Source organism: Apium graveolens, chromosome 7, assembly GCF_009905375.1.
Source record: "Apium graveolens cultivar Ventura chromosome 7, ASM990537v1, whole genome shotgun sequence".
NCBI classification, from domain to species: Eukaryota; Viridiplantae; Streptophyta; class Magnoliopsida; order Apiales; family Apiaceae; genus Apium; species Apium graveolens.
This window is the reverse complement of record NC_133653.1, coordinates 13,130,876-13,143,142: the sequence shown is the minus strand read 5'-3', so window position 1 is coordinate 13,143,142 and position 12,267 is coordinate 13,130,876. Positions and strand designations below refer to the sequence as shown.

Genomic DNA, 12,267 nt, shown 5'->3' with positions numbered 1-12,267 from the left:
ACAATAAAATAATAACTAAACTAATTATATTAAATCAGAGTACGTCACAAGAGTAAATAGGTTCAAAATAAGAAAACTAGCATCCAACGTTACAACGAAACAAGAATCACGAGAAAATATGCTTCCTCTTCGTTGCTGTGTGCTAAAACGGTCTTCTTCCTTATCTCCTTCGCTCCTTGCGTAATACCACGATCCTCTCTCGTTAAAACGTCTCCAAATCTACTTTTATAATAGTCCCATAAAACTCAGATTACATAGAAGTGGAAGCCAAACAGAAGTAGAAGTCCTAAAAATAATTATCAAATTTCCCGACCCTGCGCTTTCTGCGCGGCCGCTCAGCATTGCTGAGCAGGCGCTGAGGACCCTTCTGGAAAATTCCTGAGTTTGCTCCGTTTCTTCGCCGTAATCTGCCCATTTCTTTCCTCTTGCAATGGTGAACATATGCCAAGGCTTATTCTTGATGATTACTCCTTCGAAATGCAACTAATACCCTGAAATGCATAAACACTAGAAAAATGCATCAAATACACAAAATACTTGATTTCAAGGCACCAATTTAAGCCATTTTAAGATGTTCTAAGTGGTATAAAATGCCACTTATCACACCCCCAAACTTAAATCGATGCTTGTCCTCAAGCGTCACAGACTCAAAAACAAATAAAAACATGCATGAATGCAATCTATATGAAAAGGCAGCGATCCCCCTTACTACGAATAAACCAACCAAATTGCAACAACTCAACAAATGCAGTTAGGTGACTAAAGATCAATAAACTCATGCAAACGAACATACAACCAGAAACGTGGTGTGTGCAGATGCTTAACAGATATGCTTCGGAACTAGACCAATTATTATGACTCGACTATCCTCAAGGCAATCACATGATTATACAAAGAATAAAAATTCTAGGCACAAAGTGACATACAACACTACAAGAATTCTGGAGCTTATTACGGAATCATGCTTTTTATTCACAACACAAATGCTTATTTGACCGTGCAATGAGTGAGGTCCACAAAAGACTTATATAATGGTATCCATGTAGTGAGCGTTAGGTTAGCGGATCCCAGACTCTAAAAGCCTTAGGTCACTAGGCACAAAGTCCCCTAAGAACTTAATAACTCGAATACCAAAGAGCCCACTCGTGATCAATTATGCATAAACACCACAATTTTTTTTTTCTAATTTTTTTCTTTTTTTTTTATAAAATTTCTGAGCAAGTGCGTTTCGCTCCATCTTGCTCAACCCTAGACTACTCGCACAACATGCGAGCCGGCTACTAGCCATTTGACGCCTAGCCACAACTAGCAACAAATTCCATTTTTTACTCCAATTTTTTCTTTTTCATGCTTTTATCACTAAGAACCTATTATCGAATTCTAAGCATAATAAATAGATTAACCTCGAAAACAATCAAATCATAACAACAATCTAGCCCTTAAGCATTCTCTAAGACTTAGTGAAACTACAAGTGCTTCTAGCATGCATATCAACTTACACGACTCAATATCACTTAAATGCTATCACTACACTCGCATCACTATCACAATTCAGTCGATAAATCATCGCAAAAGGGATCATGGTGAATGCATGAGCTACATGACATAATAAACTAATAAATCTATATATAAAAAAAAACTATATGGCATAAATTATGCAACTATATGAACTAAGCTATCATAAATATGCAGCTATATGACACACACAAAATATTCCTTAACTACCACCCCCAAACTTAAAATCTTCACTGTCCCCAGTGAAAGTAGTAGAAAGGAACACAGGGTATACATACTCGGAGTCATCATCATCATCACCCTCAGTGGGTGGAGTATCAGGCGGCGGGTATGCAGAGTCCTCACCAAAAACTGGCCACTGGATATCAGCTCCAAGGCCCCGAAAAGCAGTCCCTAACGCAAGGGTGAGCTCCTGAGCAAACCTGCTCTGCGTCTCGTACATGGCATCCATCCGCCGTGAAAGCCTCCTATACTGGGTATCAACCATCCCATCACCCTCCTGAGCTATCGAAGAACCAGCCTCATCACGCCTAGGCCTAGCCATAGTAGCACCTCGTGCTGGACGCCCTCCTGGAAGACGATAACCCAGCCCATGCTCCTCGGGCTCACCACCGGTCCACTCCTGCATCCCGTTCAGAGTCCCAGAATCAATCGGAGCTGCCGGCAACTGTAACTGCTCATGAGCCGGCCAGTTCACTCCTACTGCTCGACACAGCTTCGTAACCGTGGATGCATAAGGGAGGTTCATATGCTTAGCTCCCCTCAAAAACTTCAGAATTCCTTGGTAGATAAACTCACCAAGGTCCACATAGTACTCCTCATGAAGAATTCCCCACAACAACTGTGCTCTCTCAACTGTGACCTCGTGTGCATGCGAAGAAGGCAAAATATTAACACAATTAAATGCATTCCATGCACGGGTATACCTGTTCATAGCTATCGCCGGGAAGTGGCGATACTCATTAGTGCCGGTCTTGAAGGTCCAAACTGTGCCCGGCCTACAGAGAGTCACACAAATCAAATCCAAGTCAAAATCCTCAGCAGTCTTCTCATTCCAGTTCTCCTCCTCGGGCTTCCTCTCTCGCTGCCCAATCACACGGCGAATCGCCGCTGGGTGATAATCAACCGTCAGCCCACGGATCACAGAAAACCCATTCTATTCGGCCTTCGCGTTCGCATAGAACTCGTGAACCACGCTCATCGGCACTGCTTCGGGCGACTCACAAAAAGCTATCCACCCCTTCTCTGCAATCATGGGTAGCAACTCACCATCCCTCCCCGATGGTAAAAACCCTCTCTCCTTCAGAATCGGCTTCCCCAAAAGCCTAGTGTACTCCTCCTCCGCAGCTCTGTCAGTCAACCGAGGCCTTGCAGCAGTACCCCTTGATGAATCAACAGTATGGACTGTGCTGCTGCTATCGATAGTTCGTGCTCTCTTGGGTGCCATTGAATCTCGAATAAAAGTGTTTAAGAACTGAGTTTTTGTGCTTAGGAGAGAGTTTAAGTGTAGGAAGTTTGTGGGAGATATGTAGGATAGGTGTATGTATATATAGGGTGTGGAATAGGTTAAATTAGATTAGGAGTGGGGTTGAGGGATGAAATCATGGGGTATTAGGAAAGGAAGTCATGGGTTTATGGGCTGTGTTTGGGTTTTTTTTATTTAGTCTGAATTTTTTTTGGTTTTTTCTCTGAACTTAAAAAAATTCTGGCAGTTGACCCCTGAGCGGTCGCTCAGCAGAGCTGAGCGGGCGCTCAGGGGGTCTCTAGAAAAAAAATCCAGTCCCGTTTTTCTGATTTTTTTGTGTTTTTGGATAGGTTATTAACTTCTAAGGGTTCCTGTAACAACAACTCATGGGTTGCCTCCCACGCAGCGCTTCTTTTTCGACATTAGCTTGACGTTGCGTACCTTTCTCACGTAGTCAATAAAATGGCACTAACCACTTCTCGGTTTGCCCTATCCCCATAGTAGTGATTCAAATGCTAACCGTTAACCTTGAATGTTTGGTCCGGATCATTCTCAAAAATTTCCACTGCTCCATGTGGAAACACAGTTTTGACAATAAAAGGTCCAGACCACCTCGATTTCAACTTCTCAGGAAAAAGTCGGAGACGAGAGTTGAATAAGAGAACTTGTTGCCCCGGCATGAATAACTTAGGATGTAGCTTCCTATCGTGCCACCTCTTCACCTTTTCCTTATACATTTTGTTATTCTCGTATGCCTGAAGTCGAAATTCATCAAGTTCATTAAGCTGAAGCATTCTTTTCTTACCAGCTACATCTAACTCCAGGTTCAACTTTTTCAACGCCCAGTAGGCCTTATGCTCAAGCTCCACAGGTAAATGACATCCCTTACCGTACATCAACTAAAACGGGGACATACCAAGTGGAGTTTTGTATGCTGTTCTGTAAGCCCAAACAACTTCATCGAGCTTTAAAGACCAATCCTTCCTTGACGGACAAACAACCTTCTCTAGAATGCGCTTGATTTCTCTGTTAGACACTTCCGCTTGACCATTTGTTTGCGGATGATAGGCAATAGCAACTCGATGATTCACATTATAACGCTGCATCATAGAATTGAACTTACGGTTGCAGAAATGCGACCCTTCATCACTTATGATTACACGAGGTGTTCCAAACCTTGTGAAAATTTGCTTATGAAGAAAATTCAGCACTGCCTTTGCATTATTTGTCGGTAAAGCTTTGACTTCTACCCATTTTGAGACATAATCAACTGCCAGCAAGATGTACTGATTATTGCATGACAAGACAAAAGGCCCCATGAAATCGATTCCCCAAACATCAAAGACCTCGACTTCAAGCATCACATTTAACGGCATCTCATCCTTTCTCGTCAAATTTCCCACTCTTTGGCAACGATCACACCTTAAAACAAACTGATGAGCATCCTTAAACAAAGTAGGCCAGAAAAAACCTGCTTGCAGAATACGAGCTACCGTCTTCTCACCACCATAGTGTCCACCATAAACCGTGGAGTGGCAGTCTCGTAATATCCCCTCCGTCTCACAGAACGGGATACATCTCCTGATGATCTGATCAGCTCCCTGTCTAAACAAATATGGTTCATCCCACATATACCACTTCACCTCATGCAGAAACTTCTTCTTTTGAGCGGAGGTCAAATTATGAGGCATTATATTGCTGACGAGATAGTTTACAATATCTGCAAACCATGGTTCTTCCTCCTGAACTGCAAACAGCTGCTCATCCGGAAAAGATTCATTGATTAATGTCCTATCTTGTGAAGTAGAATCGTGATTCTCCAACCTAGAGAGATGGTCAGCTACTTGATTCTCAGTACCTTTTCTATCCTTGATCTCTAACTCAAATTCCTGAAGTAAGAGCACCCAACGAATGAGTCTCGGCTTCGAATCCTTCTTGGAAACCAGATAGCGAATGGCCGCATGATCAGTGAATACTGTTACTTTAGTACCAAGCAGATAAGATCGAAATTTCTCGAAACCAAAGACTATAGCCAAGAGCTCCTTCTCCGTAGTGGTGTAGTTCATTTGGGCCCCATTTAAGGTCTTACTCGCATAGTAGACCACATGAAAGAGATTATTCTTGCGCTGTCCCAGAACTGCACCTACCGCGTAATCACTCGCATCACACATCATCTCAAACGGCTCTGTCCAATCTGGTGCTGTAATAACTGGTGCAGTGATCAAACTCTTCTTGAGAGTCTCGAATGCCGCCAAACATTCATCATCAAATTTGAAAGGCACATCTTTCTCAAGCAAATTGCACAACGGCTTAGATATATTTGAAAAGTCCTTGATGAATCGCCGATAAAAACCCGCATGACCAAGAAAACTATGGATTCCTTTCACAGAAATAGGTAGTGGAAGATTTTCAATGACTCCCACCTTGGCCTTGTCCACCTCCAGACCCTTACTAGAGACCTTATGCCCAAGAATAATGCCTTCACGCACCATAAAATGACATTTCTCCCAATTGAGCACCAAATTAGTTTCCACGCACCTTTTGAGTACGGCGCGAAGATTATTCAAACATTCATCATACGAATGTCCAAAGACGGAGAAGTCGTCCATGAACACCTCGACATTATTTCCAATCATGTCAGAGAATATAGCCATCATACATCTCTGAAAAGTGGCCGGGGCGCCACATAACCCAAATGAAACTCTGCGAAAAGCAAACATGCCAAATGGACAAGTGAAGGTAGTCTTTTCCTGATCATCTGGTGCAATACAAATCTGATTATACCCTGAATAGCCATCCAGAAGACAAAAATACTCGTGACCAGCCAACCTGTCAAGCATCTGATCAATGAACGGAAGAGGGAAGTGATCCTTCCTCGTGGCTTTGTTCAACTTTCGATAATCCATGCATACTCTCCATCCTGTAACTAATCGAGTGGGGATGAGCTCATTCTTCTCATTTGCTACCATAGTGATACCTGCTTTCTTAGGAACACATTGTATGGGGCTCACCCACGAATTGTCAGAAATAGGATAAATGATGCCTGCATCCAGCCATTTTAGAATTTCTTTCTTCACCACCTCCTTCATGATAGGATTCAGTCTGCGCTGTTGTTCAACAGTCGGCTTACTACCTTCCTCTAGCAGAATTTTATGCATACAATATGAAGGGCTGATCCCCTTGATGTCTGCTATGGTCCATCCAATAGCCGATTTGAATTCTCTCAAAATCCTTAAGAGCTTGTCTTCCTCACTACCTGAAAGGTCATATGCAATAATAACAGGTAAAGTAGATGTATCACCTAAAAAAGCATACCTCAAGTGTTCAGGTAATGGCTTGAGCTCCAAGGTAGGTGCTTCCTCTATTGATGGTTTGAGCTTTCCTTCAGCATTCTTGAGGTCAGAAGTACCAAGAGATTCAAACGGCATGTCCAGCTTTCGCTTCCAGGGAGAAGCGTTCAGATATTGTAATTGCTCGTTGCCATCTTCATAATCACTGTCAAAATCCCCCACTAAGGCCTTTTCCAATGCGTCAGACATTAGCATGCGATCGAGTTCCGAAGTAACTGCAGAATCAATCACATCCACTTTTAAGCACTCCTCATCTTCGGTAGGGAATTTCATTGCCTTGAATACGTTGAAGGTCACATCCTGATCTTGTACCCGCATTGTAAGTTCACCTTTTTGCACATCTATCAAGGTACGACCAGTAGCCAAGAAAGGTCTTCCCAAGATTATGGGAATCTTCTTATCTTCCTCAAAATCCAGAATAACAAAATCTGCTGGAAAGAAGAGCTTATCCACCATGACTAGCACATCCTCCACTATGCCCCTTGGGTAAGTAATGGAACGATCAGCCAATTGTAGAGACATGTATGTGGGCTTTGGATCAGGCAAATCCAACTTTTTAAAGATCGACAACGGCATCAGATTGATGTTTGCTCCCAAATCACAAAGGCACTTGTCAAAAGTCAACTTGCCAATGGTGCAAGGAATGGTGAAGCTACCTGGATCTTTCCGTTTTGGCGGTAACTTTTGCTGCAGAACAGCGCTGCATTCTTCCGTGAGAGCAACGGTCTCAAGGTCATCCAGTTTCACCTTCCTTGAAAGAATACTCTTCATAAACTTCGCATAACTAGGCATTTGCTCCAGAGCCTCAGCGAAAGGTATATTGATGTGAAGTTTCTTGAACACCTCCAGAAACTTACCGAACTGTCTATCCAACTTTTGTTGCTGCAATCTCTTAGGAAAAGGTGGTGGAGGATAGAGCTGTTTTCCCCTGTATTACCCTCAGGCAGAGTGTGTTCAACAGTATTCTTCCTTGGTTCCGCCGCTTTCTCCTTTTGCTTAGCTTCTTCATCTCTAATTTCAGCTTCTCCTTCTTTTGCCTTTTCAGCATCAGCAACTTTTCCAGACCTTAAGGTAATAGCCTTTACTTGCTCTTTAGCTTCCTTCTTGCCTGGTACTTCCGTGTCACTGGGAAGAGTGTCGGGTTGACGATTGAGCACTGCATTGGCTAATTGACCGATTTGATTTTCCAAGGTCATGATAAAAACCGCCTGACTCTTGCATAACAGCTTAAGTTCCTCAAAATCAGCACTAGTAGGTGCAGCTGTACTTCCCTGTTGAGGATATGATTGCCTTTGAGCATACTGCTGTGGTTGCTGGAATCCAGGTGGGTTAAACTGTTTACTCATGCCTTGCTGATATGGGGGCTGAATAGCATTCTGATTATTCCCCCAGCTGAAATTTGGATGATTTCTGTTATTAGGATGATAGGTAGCTGGCACAGGCTGCTGTTGTCGCTGATAATTATTCACATATTGAACAGATTCATTGACAAGAGAACACTGATCCATAGCATGAGAACCTGCACAAAGCTCACAAACCATAACAATTTGATTAACTCCATATGTAGCCAGAGAATCAACCTTCATTGACAGCGCTTGAAGCTGTGCTGCAATAGCGGTGGCTGCATCGACTTCCAGAATACCTGCTACCTTACCAGGCATCATCCTCTGAGTTGGGTTTTGATGCTCATTTGCAGCCATAGTCTCGATAAGATTATAAGCCTCAGTATAGCTTTTAGCCCATAAGGCGCCTCTAGCTGCTGCATCGAGCATGGGCCGAGATTGGGCCCCCAAACCATTATAGAAACCAGTGATCACCATCCAATCGGGCATTCCATGATGTGGACACTTTCTCAACATTTCCTTGTATCGTTCCCAAGCTTCGCACATAGATTCTGTAGGTTGCTGCGCAAACTGAGTAAGAGCACTCCTCATAGCAGCAGTCTTTGCCATCGGATAAAACTTCACCAGAAACTTTTGTGCAAGATCTTGCCACGTAGTGATGGACCCAGCTGGTTCAGAATATAACCATTCCTTAGCTTTGTCCCTCAGTGAGAATGGGAAAAGCCTCAGCTTGATAGCCTCATCAGTCACGCCTTTATACTTAAAAGTGCTGCAAATCTCGACAAAATTCCTTATGTGCATGTAGGGGTCTTCAGTCGCCGCTCCTTCAAAAGAAACAGAATTCTGCACCATCTGAATAGAGCCCGGCTTGATTTCAAAGGTGTTAGCTTGAATAGCCGGATGAAGAATGCTTGACTGAATGTCATCAATTTTTGGCCGAGAAAAATCCATAAGAGCTGGATCAGCTTGAACAATACGATCATCCATGTTTACTGGTTCTTTCCGCTCAGTTCCTGAATCCGAATCTTCAAAATCTAACTTCTCCGGAATATCAAGAACTTCGTCTGACTCCTCCGCTGTATCTAAAGTCCTCTTGCGAGTACGAGAATGAGTTTGCATAAACGCTCGCTAAAGTACCTGTCACACAACCGGAAACAATAAGTAACTACTACGTCCTAATCACTGAGTCCTAATGACCAATGATGGTAAGTACATAAATTAAACAAATACGCCGAGTCCCCGACAGCGGCGCCAAGAACTTGTTAGGGCGAAAACACGCGCTAATATTCACGCAAGTATACGCGTTCGCAAGTAGTATAGAATACTTTCTAGTTCATTCCCACAGAGACTCAGACTAATTTATTGTCTAATTAAACTCACGCACCAATGTATGATTACTTCTCAATGTTAAGACACTAACACTTAGAATTGTTAACTAAACATTAACTACAATTAACTACTTAATTAATCACTTAATTAACACTTCAAATTAACAATATTAAAACACTCATGAGATCACAACTTCATTACTACTTCCTTCAATAGCTATTGGTATTACCTTTAGCATGTGACAGTGATGATATTAATCGAATAACATGAAACTAATAAAAGCCAACTTTCATTGTACTAATACCATTCTACCAAACATCCACATTTAAGATAGAAGTTGAATAGTCATCAAATATGTTGAGTTCCTATATATCTACAGAAATTGACAACACAACGATTTAAGCACAAGTTATCCCTTTTGATTACACAGGGCAAATAAAACTGTTAGAGTTACCCACTAATCATGCACACCGTACATGAACCTATGCTAGCATGGCAAGTTCTAAATCTCAAGATCCACCGTCGCTTCACAAGAGATTAACACCTTATCTTATATGTTCGCGACGCACATAAGACGAATACGCACAACCAATACTATATATCATACAATCATCACACACTAAAGTATTAAACAATTAACTAAAGAATTCCATAGTAAATCCGTTGTAACCCCATGATCACGATTAGCCCATAATAGCACTCATTGTCATCATGGGTTCATATGAAATCATGATAAACAAACACAATAAAATAATAACTAAACTAATTATATTAAATCAGAGTACGTCACAAGAGTAAATAGGTTCAAAATAAGAAAACTAGCATCCAACGTTACAATGAAACAAGAATTACGAGAAAATATGCTTCCTCTTCGTTGCTGTGTGCTAAAACGGTCTTCTTCCTTATCTCCTTCACTCCTTGCGTAATACCACGATCCTCTCTCGTTAAAACGTCTCCAAATCTACTTATATAATAGTCCCATAAAACTCAGATTACATAGAAGTGGAAGCCAAACAGAAGTAGAAGTCCTAAAAATAATTATCAAATTTCCCGACCCTGCGCGGCCGCTCAGCATAGCTGAGCGGGCGCTCAGCTTTCTGCACGGCCGCTCAGCATTGCTGAGCGGGCGCTTAGGACTCTTCTGGAAAATTCCTGAGTTTGCTCCGTTTCTTCGCCGTAATCTGCCCATTTCTTTCCTCTTGCAATGGTGAACACATGCCAAGGCTTATTCTTGATGATTACTCCTCTGAAATGCAACTAATACCCTGAAATGCATAAACACTAGAAAAACGCATCAAATACACAAAATACTTGATTTCAAGGCATCAATTTAAGCCATTTTAAGATGTTCTAAGTGGTATAAAATGCCACTTATCACCTGTATATAAGATACTATTTACAATGACCCTGCTTTATATAACCACGGATCACAACAGGTTAAAGTATGAAAACAAGCCACTACCTTAACTTTTATTACATCGTACCCAATCCCAACTAATTTAACTTACAACTGATAATAAAACTATTCTTACAATCTTACTATCTCACTACCGCAATAAGCTCCTCCTAGCTCGATCCAACTCAATCTGGAATCCTAGCTCGTACATTAAACAGGGAAACCTCGCTATTAACCGTATCCTTCTTAACTGTAAAATACATAAAAAGATTCGCAAGAGTGAGCTAACTAGCTCAGCAAGTCACAATGACAATAATTCAGGTTAATCAATGATCAAACGAGATAATTCAGAGGAATCAAGTTTATTTCTAAATAATCATTAGAATTGGATATTCATTTTAAGTTTTTAAAATCAAGGTTAGGCTGCTAATCAGTCACGCACTAACCCCGAGCAAAGCACACAACACTGCTCTAACTACTGGATCCAAGGCACACATTGGACTAACTTGACTATTGATATGGTCTGACCACGAATCTGGTCCATACATAAAAAAAATTATGCAATTCTAAAGCAATTCAATATGATAAACAATATAAATCGATACAACAAGATCTTAATCAATGATGACTAAACACTTGAATAAAATGTAGGGAAACTCATGGATATCACAAGGGTATATTAGGGTATGTATAAGAAATGGTTTTCAGTCCGTAAAGGATCAGGTATTAGACAAATAATGATTTTTCAAGGTATAGTTCTTTGATGTTATAAAGAATGGTTGGAGTATAAAAGTTTCTGTATTTTCAAACAATTTTGTTCCAGTGTTTGGTGTTTGGTAATTTTAAATTTGGTGAGTAGTGTAAGTCATATGTCATAGGCCTATTTGTATATTCGAGGATTCAACTCAACTCAAATAAGAATGTAATAAGTAAATAGTGGATCGACCGTCAGAGAGATCTCGCAAAGTAATATCTGTCAAAGGATTCAGAAACAAGGTTCATCTACAGACTTGAGGAGTTAATTCACTGGAAGAAGTTCAAGAAGTTGATCATGCCTCAGTGATATAAATCAAGATCATGGATTTAATCAAGTGACAGAGATCTTGTCAGGGTATCAATTAATTACAAGGATTTAATTTGAAGAAAATCAAAGTATCAAAGTCAAGACATGAAGAAACGTCACGGAAGTTAGTCACTCATGAACCAGACAGTACATCGAGTGTCAACGTTGAAGTGGTGGAATTGATTCATAATTTTCAGTGATTTTCAGAAGATCTGCAGAAGGATGGGTGCTGTTGAAGACTAGAATTAATTCTCTATTAATTAATTAAGTCATCTAATTTAATTAAGAAAATAAATTATATCTGCGAAGAATAATTTATTTATTAATTGAATTAATTGATTAATTAATTCTGAATTAATTTTAGGAATTTTCAGAATTTAAATTGGATTAAAATCTGCATTAAATCAGCAAGACAATTGAAAATGAACTAGCATGACAATCAGGATTGTCATACCGATTGTCATGCTAGGCCATTTTCAATAGTCTCACCGAAAGTTACACTAGGAGAAGGATTTTCTTGCTAGTTCATTCTGATTGTCATGCCAGTTCATTCAGATTGTCTTGCTAGTTCAATCCATTGTCCTACCGAAAGTCTTGCCAGTTATAGGATTGTCATGCCAATTCAATTCTATTCGGCTGTTGATTAAAAAGAAGCAGAGAAGCAGCAACTCAATAATCCAGAACACAGAAGTCAAGAACAAAGCAGAAAAGAAAAACAAGAAGAAATATTTCATCTTTTCATCTGCATACTTAAAGATTAAATTTCTAGATTGTAAAGTTAAATCCAATCCACTAGAAATCTTTAT

General features: G+C 40.6%; 1 non-coding gene across 1 annotated transcript; it reads left to right on the top strand.

Annotated features, from left to right (window-relative positions):
* Positions 1 to 8,160: 8,160 nt before the first annotated feature.
* On the top strand, positions 8,161 to 8,267 carry LOC141675505 (small nucleolar RNA R71). Its single transcript, XR_012556154.1, has one exon. It is a non-coding gene; the product is annotated as a small nucleolar RNA R71 (small nucleolar RNA).
* Positions 8,268 to 12,267: the final 4,000 nt, after the last annotated feature.